The sequence below is a fragment of the Antechinus flavipes genome, chromosome 1, assembly GCF_016432865.1.
Source record: "Antechinus flavipes isolate AdamAnt ecotype Samford, QLD, Australia chromosome 1, AdamAnt_v2, whole genome shotgun sequence".
NCBI lineage: Eukaryota > Metazoa > Chordata > Mammalia > Dasyuromorphia > Dasyuridae > Antechinus > Antechinus flavipes.
In genome coordinates, this window is record NC_067398.1 from 722305227 (window position 1) to 722322438 (window position 17212).

Genomic DNA, 17212 nt, shown 5'->3' on the forward strand with positions numbered 1-17212 from the left:
TTTTTTTACATTATATTAATATATCATTTTTGAGCAATAATTTATCCTTCTGGTGCCTGCTTTAGTTGTATACCAGAAATTTTGGAATATTGACTGACTTTTACTATTGTTTTGGAACCTGTTCCTGTTTCTACAATCTGTCCCTTGACTGACATATTTAACATTTCACTATTTCAGTTTCCATTTAAAACTAACTTTTGCAGTGCTGTCTGAATTGATTATTATTTTACTTATATTATCATCTGTAAAGGAAGGGATTAGCATTTCTGATATATATTTTAAATTTCCTTTAAAAAAAAAAAGAAATTCCTTGGACAGCAAGGAGATCAAATGAGTCAATTCTTGAATAAATACATCAAAATACATTAAATAAATACACTCATTGGAAGGAGAAAAACTAAAATTGAATCTCATATATTTTGGCCAATAAAAAGAATGGGCTCATAAAAAAAAAAAAGAAAAGAAAAGAAAAGAAAAGAACTGATAATGGGAGAGACTGAAGGGAAAAGGAGAATAGAAAAAAAATTGTCCATCAAACTAATTGTGACATTGTTCCAATTCATTCTTGTGCCATGGCATTTCTTCCTGACATAATTCATTCCACTTTCAGATTTGTTTTTATTATTAGGAAGTTTTACATTATGAGGGTCCTCTCAGCAATTTCCATCCATAGGTTGTGGATCTTATCTCCATGGATAAATAAAACAATTGTAATTCGCTTCCACGTGCTGCCTCTTCAAATAGTTAGAGAGCTACCTCTCCTCTCCCAATAAATTTTCTCTTCTTCAGGCTGCTGGACACATTCTGACATATCCATGTCCTTTCTAAATTGTAGCACCACTATCAACGGGGGAATGTCTGGACAAGTTAGGATACATGAATGTGATACAATAATATTGTAATATGAGAAATGATGAAGGAAACAATTTCTGAGAAACCTGGAAAGATGTGTATGAACTCTTTCATCATTAGTCCTTGCAGAATGTTATAGATCATTATATTTCTGAGAATCGCTACATCCCTCATTGTACAGTATTGCTCTTCAGGTGTACATGTTTCCCAAGTTCTATTCACTTCCCTTTGAATCATTGTATCTAAGTCTTCCCCAGTTTTTTGCATTCTTGTTTCATCCTGTCCCTCCTCAAAAGTGTTTGCTTCTAACTACCTTCTGGCCTACAATGCACTTTCTTCAATCACCCTTCCCTCTGGTCATAAAACAAAACCCTCCTACTTTCCTGCAGGGAAAAAGGGAGAGATATCTATACCCAACTGAGTGTGCATGTTATTTCCTCTTTGAGTTAATTCTGCTCAGATTGAGGTACACTCATGCCAAGAAAACCCCAAATATAGTCAGAAAGACACTAATTGATTGATTGATTCAGGCAGAGAATAAGTGGCAACTTTTAAAGCATTTTATAATGAGAATTATTGACGTATTGATTAGAAAAGAATGTCACTGAGGGATAAAATTTCCATAGAAATCTTATGGAAAATTACTTATACATTTATATGTAAGGAAATGCTCATAATATGTTCAGTTTTAGTTTTTCTCACACTTTCTATATTCAGTTCCTTCAAGAGTACCATTTGTGTGGATTTAAACAGTCAACCTTACTGTGTAGGGGGAATACACAAACACAGAAATGGATGTGCCTCAAGCTTGTCTTTAGACACTAATTTTCTTTACTGAGTTAGAGTCCAAAGTAACAAGCATCATCCTTAACTATTTACACAAATTTCAGTGTCACAAAAAACTATCAGGTAACCTGAAGTATTGATAAAATTCTAATACATCCTGTGACAAGAAGAGAAGGGCACTGAAAGGGATCATGTCAGTCTTTCTGACCCATATACATGGAGCTCTTGAGAAACCCCATCTTACTGTATTCAATCAGAAAGCCAACTTATGGTGTCAAACTCCTGGGGTTCAATTTTTCCTATGAATCTTTCTAGGCTCCATGTCATGTGTACTGAGAACACTGAGTTAAATTTGTTTAAATAAAAAAGACAAGTAGTTATTCTCCAATTTACAAATGGACAAAGGATGTAACAGGCAGTTTTCAGGAAAAATAAATCAAAGCTACCTATATTCCTTTGGGAAAAATGCTTTAAATGACTATAGAGCAGATAAATTAAAATTAAAACAACTCTGAGGTACCACTCTCACCCACACATGGAGTGGCTAATCTGACAAAACCAGAAAATGTTGGCTATTGGAGGGATGTGGGAAAATGGAGAAACTAAGCCACTTTGGGGGGAGTTGTGAAGTGATCCACCATTCTGGAGAGCGATTTGAACTATGCCCAAAGGCCTATAAATCTATGTGTATTTTTTAATCCAACAATATCACTTCAGGATTTGTATCCCAGAAACATCCCCAAAAAGGGTCAAGGAACAACTTGTTCAAAAATATTTATACCTGTTCTTTTTTTGAGGGTAGGAACTGGAAATCAAAATGGCTAAATAAGGTGTGCTAATGGATTTTAATGGAAAACCATTGTGCTCTAAGAAATATGAAGCAGAACCATTTCAGAACCTCCAGGGAATTCTTACATAGACTACTGCAAAATGAATGAGTAGAACCAAGAGAACACTATACACAGCAACAACAAGATTATGTGATGATCAACTATAATGGACTTGGCTCTTTTTAATTCTCATAGACTTGGGATGGAGAAAATCTTCTGCATCCAGAGTAAGGCCGGTAGGAGTTGAATGTGGATCACATGATAGTATTTTCACCGTTGTTATTATTATTGTTTGCTTCCTCATTTTTTCTCTCTCATTATTTTTACTTTTTGATCTGGTTTTTCTTGTGCAGGATGATAAATGCAGATATATGTTAAGAATAATTGCACATATATAACCTATACTTACTGTGTAGGGGAGGAAGGCGCTAGAGAGCAAGGGAAAAGAATATGGAACACAAAGTTTTGCAGCGGTGAATGTTGAAATTATCTTTTCATGCATTTTGAAAAATAAAAAGCTGTTATAAAATAAATAATTAAATGAATAAAGAGTTGAGGAGAGAATTCCAGGCTGGAGGACAGTTCGAGAAGACTCTCAGAATTGAGAGATAGAAGGTCCTGGCCATGAATGAGCCAGTTTGCTCAAGTTACTGGATCAAAGAAAACGTGTTGAGAAATAAAGTGTAAGAAGACTGGAAAGGGAAAAGAAGCCCAGGTTATAAAGGGCTCTGAATGTCAAAGTGAGCATTTGCTCTTTTTTTTTTTTTTCCCTTTTTTTTTTTTTTAAATTATATAGCTCCTAATTTACAAGATATATGCTTGGGTAATTTTTCAGCATTGACAGTTGCAAAACCTTTTGTTCCAACTTTTCCCCTCTTCCCCCCACCCTCTTCTCCAGATGGCAGGTTGACTAATACATGTTAAATATGTTAAAGTATCAGTCAAATACAATATATGTATACATGTCGATAGTTATTTTGCTGTACAAAAAGAATCGGACATTGAAATAGTGTACAATTAGCTTGTGAAGGAAATCAAAAATGCAGGAGGACAAAAATAGAGGGATTGGGAATTCTATGTAGTGGTTCATAGTCATCTCCCAGAGTTCTTTCCCTGCGTGTAGCTGGTTCAGTTCATTACTGCTCCATTCAAACTTATTTGGTTCATCTCATTGTTGAAGAGGGCCACATCCATCAGAATTGATCATCATATAATATTGTTGTTGAAGTACATACTGATCTCCTGGTCCTGCTCATTTCACTCAGCATCAGTTCGTGTAAGTCTCTCCAGGCCTTTCTGAAAACATCCTGTTGGTTATTTCTTACAGAGCAATAATATTCCATAACATTCATATACCACAATTTACTCAACCATTCTCCAATTGATGGACATCCTTTCATTTTCCAGCTTCTGGCCACTACAAACAGGGCTGCCACAAACATTTTGGCACATACAGGTCCCTTTCCTTTCTTTAGTATCTCTTTGGGGTATAAGCCCAGTAGAAACACTGCTGGATCAAAGGGGATGCACAATTTGATAACTTTTTGAGCATAGTTCCAAATTGCTCTCCAGAATGGCTGGATGTGTTCCCAATTCCACCAACAATGTATCAGTGTCCCTGTTTTCCCACATCCTCTTCAATATTCCTTATTATCTTTCCCTGTCATTTTAGCCAATATGACAGGTATGTAGTAGTATCTCAGAGTTGTCTCAATTTGCATTTCCCTGATTAATAATGATTTGGAGTATATTTTCATATGTCTATAAATAGTTTCAATTTCTTCGTCTGAGAATTGTCTGTTCATATCCTTTGACCATTTATCAATTGGAGAATGTTGGAGCATCTTTTCACATGGCTAGAAATAGTTTCAATTTTTTTTTCTGAGAATTGTCTGTTCATATCTTTTGACCATTTATCAATTCAAGAATGGCTTGATTTCTTATAAATTAGAGTCAATTTTCTATATATTTTAGAAATGAAGCCTTTATCAGAACCTTTGACTGTGAAAATGTTTTCCAAGTTTATCCCTTCCCTTCTAATCTTGTCTGTATTAGTTTTGTTTGTACAAAAACTTTTCAATTTGATATAATCAAATTTTCTATTTTGTGATCAATAATGATCTCTAGTTCTTCTTTGGTCATAAATTCCTTCCTCTTCCACAGGTCTGAGAGGTCAACTATCCAATGTTCTTCTAATTTATTTATAATCTCATTCTTTATGCCCAGGTCATGAACCCATTTTGACCTTATCTTGGTGTACGGTGTTAAGTGTGGGTCAATGCCTAGTTTCTGTCATACTAATTTCCAATTTTCCCAGCAATTTTTGTCAAACAGTGAGTTCTTATCCCAAAAGCTGGGGTCTCTGGGTTTGTCAAACACTAGAATGCTATAGTTATTGACTTTTTTGTCCTTTGAACCTAACCTATTCCATTGATCAACTAATCGATTCCTTAGCCAATACCAAATGGTTTTGGTGACTGCTGCTTTATAATATAATTTTAGATCTGGTACAGCTAGGCCACCTTCATTTGATTTTTTTTTTCATTAATTCCCTTGAAATTCTTGACGTTTTGTTTTTCCATATGAACTTTGCTGTTATTTTTCTAGGTCATTAAAATAGTTTTTTTGGCAGTCTGATAAGTATGGTGCTAAATAAATAGATTGGTTTAGGTAGTATTGTCAAATTTATTATATTTGCTCACCCTATCCAAGAGCATTTGATGTTTTTCCAGGTGATTAGATCTGACTTTGTTTGTGTGGAAAATGTTTTGTAGTTTTGATGAACATTTGCTCTTGAAGGCAAAGAAAACTCCATTTGGTAAATATTCAGGGGCTCCCTGCAGTACCTTGCTCTCCAGAGACAGATTTCATGTGAGCTCCCCTGACAAAGTGCCCAGCAGACATAGCTTACTTCTTGGAGTGTAGGCTTGCAAGATACTATAAGGGTGTCTGAAAGACCTCCTCATGGCTGCCCTCTTCTGCCTGAGCTTAGAGAACCACAATTCCCTTTGTGTTCCAAAGCCTGCCTGGTAAAGCCTGGTGGAGATACTAACTAGCTTGCTTCTCCCTGAGCTTGGGCTCTGGTGCTCTGTGGAGGACTCATCCCATCAACCTTGGGCAAATCCTTTTGGCTGCAGAGATTCAAAGGCAGCTGCAGTTCTCTTCCAAGAAGGGAGAAAGGGAGAGTAGCCCACAGTCCTTGATGGGTACAGGAGGCATGAGGAGACTAGAGTATTGTTATGATTCTTACAAGGTACTAAGACAGTGGAATTGATCTGATCCTACAAGGAGATGTTATGGGCCAGAACTTGAAACAAGGTACTGAGAGGAATTGAGGAGACAATGGTTAAATCTAATTTAGCATTGATTTAATCCTATAACGAATAATGGTTTCCTAGTGATGTAATGATTGGAGTATACTCAGTGTACACAATATAAGCAAGGAGCTCCTCCAAGCCCACAGACACCCAGAAGCCCACTGTCAGAGGCAAGACAGATTCATTCCATATTCGACCTGTGTGCTAGCTGGAGTCACTAGGAGGGAGCTCTTGGAACCCAGGAGAGAAATAGGCCTCTATTAAAGCTAACTGGGCCCCAGGAAAAGATTCAAGACTTTGAAGGAGAAAATAAAGGATTTGGACTTTGATAGCTAGCTGCATTTGAGGTGATTATTACTCTGAACTGAAAGGAAGGTTGCCTCTGCTCCCAGAGGAAATTACATTTTAGAAAGAGAGCATTACAGAGCATGATTTCATTAAGGGCCTGAGGTTGCTTCCTGAGACTAAGGGACACGGATAATGCACCTGCCTCTGCCTAATATCCTCTAGAACTTAAAGTGTAAAAACAAATGTTAAAAAAAAAATTTGTTTACATGTAACTGGGGAAAATAAACATATTAAATTAAAAAAAGAAAGAAAGAAAACTTCCTGCTTCTTGAACCCCTTTGAGTGTTGATATGATTTGGGATATTTTTCTGTGATGTCAGGAGGATCACATAGCATTTGGGAATAAAAATGCAGCCCAGTAACCCAGTGCTGGAGGCCAAGATGGAGAAGATCTCCACAATCATCACAGCTTTCCCTTTGGAGCTCTGATACGTGGGGAGGAAAGAGACCCAGACGCTGCAAAACACCAACATGCTGAAAGTGATGAACTTGGCCTCGTTGAAGGCATCGAGCAGGTTCCTGGCCAGGAAGGCTATGGTGAAGCTGCCCAGGGCCAGAAAGCCCATGTAGCCCAGGACACAGTAAAATGCAAAGGCAGAGCCCTTGTTACATGTGAGGATGATGTGCCTGGATTCAGAGCTTGTGTCTGCTTCTGGAAAGGGGGGATGGGTCCCCAGATGCCACAGAAAAGCACTTGAATTCGGGAGTAGATGAAAACCACATAGTAGGGAACTCTAGGATGAAGCAATATCCGCATCCTGCTCCCTGGCCTTGTCACCCTGAAAGCCAGAACCACTAGGATGGTTTTGGCCAAAATGGAGGAAACAGCCACCGTGAACACAACTGCAAATACTGTTGTCGGAGAAGGGAGGAAGCAGTGGTGGGGCGGCCCATGAAGAGCAAGGAGCAGAGGAAGCAGGAGGAAAGGGAGGTGAGGAGCAGGTAGCTGAGGTAACTTGTCCCCCAAGTTTCTTTCACATCCAAGAAAGTCACAGTCTTGAGGAGGCGGTGACCTCTCTGCTCATTTGGAAATTCATCCTTTGGGTATATCTTACACTGCTCTGCATCTATACAGGTTTAAGGTGGAGATCACAATAATTATCCTAATTCCCAGAGTAGGAAAAATTATGAGAGCTGCAACCATTTTTTCCACCTCCATAAGATACCAAATTCTATTCCTTCTTTACCAAGAGACACAGTCACTGGTAAGTAACATGGCTTACAAGACTAGACCAATTCTGTTCTTGCCCTTTGTTGCTGCTTGGGCTTGAATCCTGTGGATTCACTGTCTTTCCTTTCCTTTCCTCGCTCTTAATCTAATTTATTTCATTTTATTTGCTCTTACTGTTATCATTGAGTATAGAAAGATTACACACTGGAGTCCTTTAGTATCAAATGTCAACATTACTTTTTTGTTTTGTGTTGTGCTACAGCTCTAGTTGGAAATTTGCCTGCATTAATCCTTTCCGATTCTGTCCAGCTCCGAGTTTACACCTTTTCACAATCCATTCATACCATTTTAGACATATTTTTGACACACATGCTGAGAAAACTATTTCCTCTTCTGTTGCAATGGAAATTCCTTGAAGGCTGTCCCTTTGATGTTGAACCAGACAGCCACTGTCTCATCAATTCCGCTGAGTTAACACCTTGTTTAAATCAATCATCCCGCCCCTTACAGGTATACACATGGCAACTGGAAAAGGGACCACTTAATGCTAAGGACCGAGGACATAAGGAAAGGCTTTCCCTTTGGGGCAGCACATAGGCTAATAAACACTGATTAAGTGCCTACGATGTCCCAGAGACTGTGTTCAGTGCAAGGAAACAGAAAGAAGCAAGACAGTTCTGGTCCTCAAGGAGCTGCAGTCTAATAGTCGGAGACTCAGGGTTTGTCCTGTTCCGAGACCGCAAGGCAGTCAGGTCTTAACATATTCCCAATCCTGGCCGTATTTAAAGAGCAGCACAAGCTGTAATGAGCACCTTCCGGGGCCTCCCATTATCTCCAAAGAGCTGCAGGCAGAGGTGAGCAACAGGGAGCCAGAGGCAAGCTCCGTCAGACCTGAGACGCTCCCAAACTCCAGGCAATCAAGTCAATGAACCTTTATTAATCACCTGTAATGTACCAGCGTAATGCTGAAGAAACTGAGCAAGACAAGAGATTAGAGACCAATTCAATAGTTTATTAAATGGAGAGAAATACTGGGACCAATGGATCCATGGTTGATCCCAGGGCTAGACCAGACTATCATCTCAAAGAGTCTAGCCCCGAGTATTGGGACAGCAAGCTTTTTATAGGATAACAAGAACAATGACATAGTGGGGGAGGCACCTAGATGGGGATAACCTAATGGGGGGGGAGGTTACTGATGTTCTAATGACATCTAAAACGGCTAAACCTTTATCTTGTCAACCATTAAGAAGGAATGTCTATAAAACCTTTATCTCAAACATTAAGAAGGATGCTCATCAATTGGAGAATGGCTGAATAAATTGTGATATATGAATATTATGGAATATTATTGTTCAGTAAGAAATGAACAGCAGAATGATTTCACAAAGGCCTAGAGAGACTGATATATCATATCAGTATATGAAGTGATGCTTAGTGAAATGAGCAGGACCAGAAGATCATTATATACTTCAACAACAATACTATATGATGATCAGTTCTCATGACTGTGGCCCTCTTCAACAGTGAAGATGAACCAAATCAGTTCCAATAGAGCACTAATGAACTGAACCAACTACACCCAGGGAAAGAATTCTGGGAGATGACTATGAACCACTACATAGGATTCCCAATCCCTCTATTTTTGTCCACCTGCATTTTTGATTTCCTTTATAGGCTAATTGTACACTATTTTAAAGTCTGACTCTTTTTCATGGCAAATTAATTATTTGGACATGTATACATATATTGTATTTAACTTATACTTTAACATATTAACATGTATTGGTCAACCTGCCATCTGGGGGAAGAGGTGGGGGGAAGGAGGGGAAAAATTGGAACAAAATATTTGGCAATTGTCAATGCTGAAAAATTACCCATGCATATATCTTGTAAATAAAAAGCTATAATTAAAAAATAATAATAAGTTGATTGAAGTCATGTCCAGTGATCTTGTGATGATGAGAGCCATCTGCAACCAGAGAAAGGACAGTAGGAACTGAGTGTGGATCACAACATAGTATTTTTACTTTTTTTCTTATTGTTTCCTTGAATTTTGTTTTCTTTCTCTTTTTTTTCCCTTTTTGATCTGATTTTTCTTGCACAGTATGATACTTGTATCAATATGTATGCCTATCTTGGACTTACACATATTTTTTACTGCTTTTAACATATATTGGATTGCTTGGCATCTAGGGGAGAGTAAGGAGGGGAGAAAGGGAAGGAAATTGGAACACAAGGTTTTACAAGGTCAGTGGTGAAAAATTATCCATGTATTAGTTTTGAAAATAAAAAGCTTCAATTAAAAAAAAAAAAAGAGGAGGCCAGGATTCTCATCCTTGCCTCTGCTGTTGCTGGACACCAGGACTTGCTTCACTACATACTGTGTAATCATACATATTAGCTTCTTGGTGGTTTTATTCAGTTTATCCTGTGCAGAGTGTCATGCACTGTCATAGACCATGAAAGCAACAGGGAAAAAAGGAGATTGAAAAAAGGGATAATGATGGAACCTCCTTAACCCAATATTCAGGCTAGGTATTAAGCAATAATGACACTCCTGGGTTGTTCCACAAGTAAAAGGAGGTTTACTGAAGTATAGCCTAAAAAGGACCTTGTGTAAGGTCACTAGAATTCTCTCATGGAAGAGCTCTTCTGCTCAGTATACAAAGGAATGTGCCATCTTGGGAAATCTGTCTGACCCGAAGGATCCTGATTTCACAGAGGTAGACTTCTTACTCTTTTGGCTTGCCAGGCAGACATGCTAGCTTGTCTAGAGCCCCTCAGGATACTGCTCAGACAGAGGAACGTGGTGCCTTTGCCCATTATGTAAGTCTGATTCTGTGACCAGTTTTGCCACCTTCCAGGAAAGAAAACAAAACTGACCCAACCATGTGGCAGGGGAGGGACAGAACTCCAAGGGATGGTGGCTCTTTCACCAAAGCTGATAAACTGAATGGGGAGGGTGCTACCTTTGGCAGTCAGCAGATAAGTGGTCAATCTAATGACAAGACTGAATTAAGCACCTTGTCAATACCTTCCCTGTTCCTTAGAGCAAAGTCTAGTGTCATTGTCCCCATCTTATTCTTGCTTATATAATCAGGAAGATCTGGAGCAGAAGATACTGGTTTACTTCATTTTTAAAATTTGAAATTTTGTTATTGGTTCCAAGAAAAAGTAAATTTCTCTCCGTTCCCTTTCTGCCATGCTACCTCATTAAGCAAGAAAACTAGCCCCCTATCACAAGAATGTATGCAAACTAAATAAAATTTCTTATTGGTCATATGGAAAGAATATTTTCTCTCTGTACTCTTGAGTATCATGTCTATGAGGAGGTAGACAATATGTCATGAGTCCTCATTGCATTGCTCAGAGTTGCTATGCAAGTATACACATATGTATACATGTATCTGTATCAAGTAAGAGCTACCTTCTCACGCTTTCACCTGCTCCCACAACCCCCTCTGAGGACACAAGTCAAACAAAACCCATTTGTGCACAATGAATAGTCAGTCTGAGCAGCCAAAAATCCCCCGTGCCTTTGTCCTGGAAAATCTTTCTCATTCTGCGCCAGAGTCTTCTTTAAGAGGCCGGCAGCATGTTTTGTGATCATTATTCCTTAGGAATCACGGTCTTTATGCTAATCTGAAGTCAATGCAGCTGTACTCCATTGCATCCTCTCAGAGGAGGATCAGCCTGGGGGGATGGGCCCAGGTGGAGGGTGAGCCTGGGGTAGAGTCTGAAGGCCTAGGAGGAGTTTAAGGCCAAAGATGGTTTCTTTGTGTGATGGGAGGGGGAGGCAGGATTTATGTGGGAGGAGCAGTGAGTCCTTAAGTGATGGCCCTGGTTGTGATTGGAGGAAAGAGCTTAACCATCCTGTGGGATACATGGGGAGGGGCTCTTGGGACTGGGAAGAACCTCCTAGACTGGGTTGGAGGGGAGCAGGAAGATTAAGCTTAACTCCATGTGTATTTTGTGTAGCTCAGATCTATCTCCTGTTTTTCCCTCAGAGCTACAATCGGTTTGTCTTCTGGAGGACAGAACTGTGCTTACAGCTCCCAAGTAGGTTTGAGCCAACATCTTCCATATTTCCTGGCTTCTCTTGGCTGCCCTGGCCATTGAGTCCCCTCCTTCTCCTCTGACCTTGTGGTGAGTGACCTCCAGGTGGAGCAAAATCATCCCCTTCTACCAAGCCTTCCTCTTGGATGACTTGCCCCCCCTACTCCTTTTGCAGGCTCATAGGCACTTCCCAAACTTCCTGGCTTCCCTGTCCAGATTTACCTCCCAGACTTCAGACTGCCCTTCTGTGAGTCCTGATTTCAGCCTTCTGATCAGGACCCAGGGTCCGCTCTCCCTGTTCCCACCTCTTGCTAAGAGATTCAGATTCTCCTTCAGACCTAATCCCCTTAAGGATCTTCGAGTTCTGCCTTCCTACCCCCAGGACCCCAATTTGGACCCAGTTACCAAAGTTCTTCCCTGCTTTCCCTCAACACAACCTGTGGCCCTTGTGTTCGTTCCCATCAGGTCCCAGGCTTGTGACTCCCTGTCTCCACTTTCCCTTCAGTGAAATCTACCCGAGCTCCCCTCCCCAGCCCCTGGCCAGACCGCAGGTCGCAGACTTCCTCCTGTACCAGGTTCAGCTGTATAGCCGGAGCACTTCTGTCACTTCAGTATTCCTGACCTTCCTGCCATGACCTACATTGTTCTCTTTCCTCCAAGACTCTACGCCCGTTCCCCACTCCTCTTTCCCAGCCCCTTTTCTTTCAGGGCTCAATTCCTGAACCTCGTTTTGTCTTCTCTTTAGGTTTCCTTTTGTCATTCCTGGTGTATCCCAGGCAGAGCCCCACCCCCCCATCCTCCACCTCCCCTGGCTTCCCTCCCCCTAAATCAAGCAGTCTATTGTATAGAAGTAAGTGTGTTAGTTGGGGAGAGAGAACCAAATGAAAGGAGGACTCGGACTCAGAAGCTCTCATTGTCTCCTACCTGGGGTCCCAAGCCCCTTGTTCCTCTGGGTTCTGTGTAGGAGGATGGGGAGAGGAGAGAGAAGAGGAGCAAGAGACTGGGGATGGGTTTTCCTGTTCAGACCACCTTCATTTCCAGTCTTGACTCTCCCTGCTGCCTGCATCCTTCTGTAGGAGTGGAGTCTTTGCCCTGACGGCAGGACCAGGGCTTTGAAACTCCCTGTCGATATCTTACCCCTCCCCCCCATGCCTCCTTAAGCTTGCTTCCTGCCTATGGAAACCCCCTTCCCTTCTGGGATGTTTCCCTCTCAGTCTTCTGGAGAACCAGGCCTGGCCCAAGCAAGTATCGGGTCACATGTAGACTCGAAATTTGAAGAGAAATTAGACTGGTTTTATCTTGCTGGTCCCGAATAGCAATCGCCCCGAGGATGAGGAGCACAAAGGCAATCAGCCTGGGGTGAAGATTGTGGCAAGGGGAAGGTAGAGGCGAAGAAGGAAGGGACTGTTCTGGGAGCTCTAGGACTTTCTCTTGGGTATGAGAAAGGCTTAGAATGAAAGTCTCCCATGGCAGCTGTGAACACTGCTTGGCTGTACTTGGCTGTTGCTTCATTTGTGGGCCAGAAAGGGGATGTGGGGAGGAAGCCCAATCCTGACATAGATTAATTTCTGGACCAGGAGGAACATGGCTAAATGGAGTCATTTTGGTTACTTTGCTACCTTCACAGGGAAGCTGGAGCTAGAGGGAATGGGCCCTGGGAGCCTCAGACATTTTCCTCAGGTGAGTGCAGTCCGGGCAGTCCGTCCCCAGACCTGACCATCAGCAGTCACAGCCATTGCCATGGACATGGAGGTTGGGCTGTGAAGCCGGCAGTGTCTTATGTATGGATCGATTCTTTACCAAAATGGGCATGTGGTGTAACAGAGTAGGAACAAAACTTCTCTGCTCTCCTGTGTTTTAAACAGACTCATTAGGCCCTCAGTATCTTGAGCAGTAAGGACCCTCCCCCCTCCCCAGCCCAAATTGTCCCCTCCCTATTTGTTTTTAAGTTCCATGTCCTTACAGCTGACAGACAAGAATTACCACTTCCCTCATTACTCTTAATTACCTAGGGCTCATGTCTTTGGTGTCTCAGTGGTGTACACACACACACACACACACACACAGTTTCTCTTTCTTGTGGCCAAGCTCTCCCTTATAGCAATTCAAGAGCCGGGCAAACCCATCACATTCTAGGCTTGTCTGGACAAGTGGGGGAGCAGACCCCTGAAGGCTTCCCCAGCTCTTGGCTTTTGCAGCGCTGTCACCAGAGCAGGAACTGTCCTCCTGGTGCTGCTCAGGTCACCCAAGCCTTCCCAGGTCTCTCTGAAACTCTCCCCTTCACTTTTCTTGGGTCGTGTCAATAAGCATTTAGACAGGCCCCAGAAGCCGGCCAAGGAGGTCTAGGACCAAGGCCATTCTGCTGCTCTGGTGCTTCTAAGCCCGGCCTGGCACAGAGAGTGATCTCTCTCGGCTATTGGGATTCTACCATGTTACTATACAAACTGGCTTCCTGGTGGTGTCATTTGGGCTCCACCCTCCGGAGACCATGAGAGCAACAGGGAGAAAAGGAAGCCTTGGCCGAGTCAGGGTGGTGTGCCATGGACTTCAGACAGTTTCTTCAATATGTGATCCTGCTGGGAGCTGGAGAAGGTTCTGGCTTTACCTAGAAGAATATAATGGATGCAAATGACTCGAGACAAAATTCAGTTTAGATGCTAAGCAAAAATCAGATATTCCTAGGGAATTCCACAAATTAAAGGGGATTTATTTAATTACAGCATCAGGGCATTCAGTAAAGATGTCAGTGTTCTTAAGCTTGAGTAGACAAGGCTGACCTTGCTTCCATGTAGAAGCTCAGCTGGGTGTGGCGATGGACCATCTTGGGAAATTTATCGTATCTGATGGACCCTGATTTCACAAGGGTAGCCTTTTGGCCTTTAGATTCCCAGGAAGCTCCACTAATTTGCCTAGAGGCCCTCAGAATACAGTTTGTAGGGAAGCAGTTGGAGCTTGTCCCATTATCTAAGTCAGGTCCTGGGACAGTTTTGTCACCTTTCAAGGGCAAAAAAAGAAAAACAAGACTAACCTATTTTATTGAGTGTTTTTCCTGCTCTTTTTGACCAGATTAGCTACGAGTTTTCCTAACTTTATTTGTCATTTCAAAGAAGGCATTTATAAGTACAATTTTTATTTCCAATTTATCTATTTACCTTCTAATTTTAATATCTTGTCATACATATTTTTGGTTTATTCATTTACTTTTATAATTTTTTTGAATAGAGATTTAATTAATCCTTTTTTGTAAATACTTAATGTGAGACTTCAAGTTTATGCTCTTCCCTGCGACTATTTTCGCTGAATGCCAGAATTTTGGGATATTTGTTTAATTAACCTCATTTTCTTTCACAAATTTAGCACTTTTGAGAGCTCTTCTCTGACTCAGTCATTATTTAACAAATCACTGATAAATCTCCATTTAGATTTGTATCTTTTGTTGGTGATCCCTGAACCAGAATCAATTTCCATTCTTATTTCATTAGGGAATGAAGAGACATATGAATTATTTCTACCTTTTTACAGTTGAGAATCTCTGTATCTTAGTGGTTAATTTTTGTAGAACTTCCATATGTGGCAAAGAAATATACAAATTTCTCTGTTGTCCCATTTAGAAGTTTCTTTCAACATTATTTCATTGCTTCTGCTTTCATCTCATTCTACATTTTTCATCTCCCGTTTCCCTTTCAGTTCTCTTGTGACTTCCCTTCTTCTCTTGCCTTTCAACTAAAATTCTGTTTACTAGAATTTTAATTTCATCCATTTTTCTTCCCCTTTCCAAGGAGGATTTCACTCCTTCCCCTTACTGTCCAAGTTCCCTTTATGTTTTGCCTAGTTTCTCATTCTCTGATTCATAGCCCTTCTATTCCTCTGGTCTTTCTCTTTTCCCTGTACACTTCATACAACCAGAAGCCTCGAAGGTATACGTTCTGAGCTCTGCCCTATAGATGCTTTCTGCCACTGGCTCTAGACCAACCCCACAGATTCCTCTTTCCCATGGTTCCTTCCTTTCAGAATACTGTGTATCACAGCAGGTGTCAGGAAAACATGGCTCCATAGCTGGGAACATTGACACCTGATATTTACCCTCTCATGTTCTTCCTTTACCTCGTTTCCACATTCTCCTAGAAATTTCTGGCTTTTCAGGCAGAAAACCCCTAAGCCTGAGGTGAAGTCTCTTATCTTTTCTAAGAACATTCATCAGTAGAACCCCTTCCCACCTCCAAAATCAGGCCTCCTTCCTTTCTGCACCTTTTCAGCCTTTCCACCTTCCTCCCTCACTCCCCCAGTGCTCTTCTCGTTCCAAGTCCATGGAGCTCATCTCCTCAATCCCCATTTTTCTTGCCTATGCTCCAGCCTTTCACACTATTAATGACTCTCTCCTCCGGGATTCTCTGTTCTCTACGTTTTTAGGACATGACTCTCTCTTATCTGACCCTTCTTCTCTGTCTCCTTTATTAGTGTTAGACTGCCCTTTATTATGGAATATTCACTTGTTATCCCTTATTCTTCAGCTCCCATCTGCAGGATAGATCATGCTGGATTGCATTCTATGTTCCAGTGCTCTCTGGGACCCATTCTTTTATCCCTTCCCCTTAACTACTTGTTTTGCATTAGTCTTCCTCTGTTCCAAACTCAGTCAGTTCCATTGTATGAGAAGTTTATAGGACTTTTTCCTTCTGAATTGAATTGTTACAAGTGACCACTGTCCACCTGGCAGTTTGTATCCTGAGTTTTGTTTTTGGTTTCTGGGTTTGCTTTTCCTGTGTGTGATCTGTGGATTCTTTCCATTAAAATTTCATTTTTTCTCTCCAGAATTTCCTTCATGATTGGGTTGTGTTTTTTTGGGAAACCTTTCATCATTAGGATCAAGGGCGATGTGCATGCTGCCCTTTCCTTCAGTACACTTTCTTTCAGCAAGGGGCAGATTTTCTTTAAATATTAATTTTTGTTTACTTCAGTTCCCCTAGACTGTCCTTCATTTTTGTGCATTTTCCTTCCCTGCTTGTTCTTTTGTTTTCTTTGGGAAGAGTTTTAATTTTCTATCCCTTTAACTTGACAATTCACAAAAGAAGATCACAGATCCCAGAAAGTTGGAAAGGGGTCTGGTGGGAAGGAGGATCTCAATTCAAAAACAGAGTGCAGAGTTCAGTCAGAAAAGTCCCAAAGAAGCAGAGCCAGTAAGTAATGAGGAGGTAGTTGAGCTTTCTTCTTCAAAGAAGGTTGGGGTTTATTAGCCCCACCTCATATTGGTAAAGGGGGGCTGTGGGATGCTTATGAAGGAAAGAGGTTTAGTAGCTTCTCTTGGGGGAAGGGGAAGTAAGTAATCAGAGGTCAGTTATCCATCTATAAAAGGGCTGTCTTCCTTTAATGAGAACCCGTATTATGGATGAAGAAGGGATTCAAAGGACCCTAAAGAAAAGGAATTTTGGAGCCATCACTGGGAATCTCAAAAAGTGTAAAAGAGCAATACATTTCTGCCACAATGTAACCTCAATTATTCAGAAGTGAAAAAACAGAATAAAGAAAAGGAAAGGTGAAAGGTGGGTTATTTATAGACTGTGATACTGACAGGATAGCAATTTTAAATAAAGGCTTGAGCTATGGATAACATCATCCCAGAGTGATCTCAGGCCTTAGCTATAACAGCAGATAATTCTACTTGACTTGACTGGAAATTGTCTCCCACCACTTAGTGCAGTCCACAGTCTGATGAATATCTCTTCAGGATCCTCTTCATGTTTTCATCAGATAAGACTTTATTCCAGCTTTTTGAAAAGAAAAATACACCTTTTCTTTAACTTTGGTCTCATTTAAATGATAGCATAAAACTTTCTCTCCCAGAGTGTGCT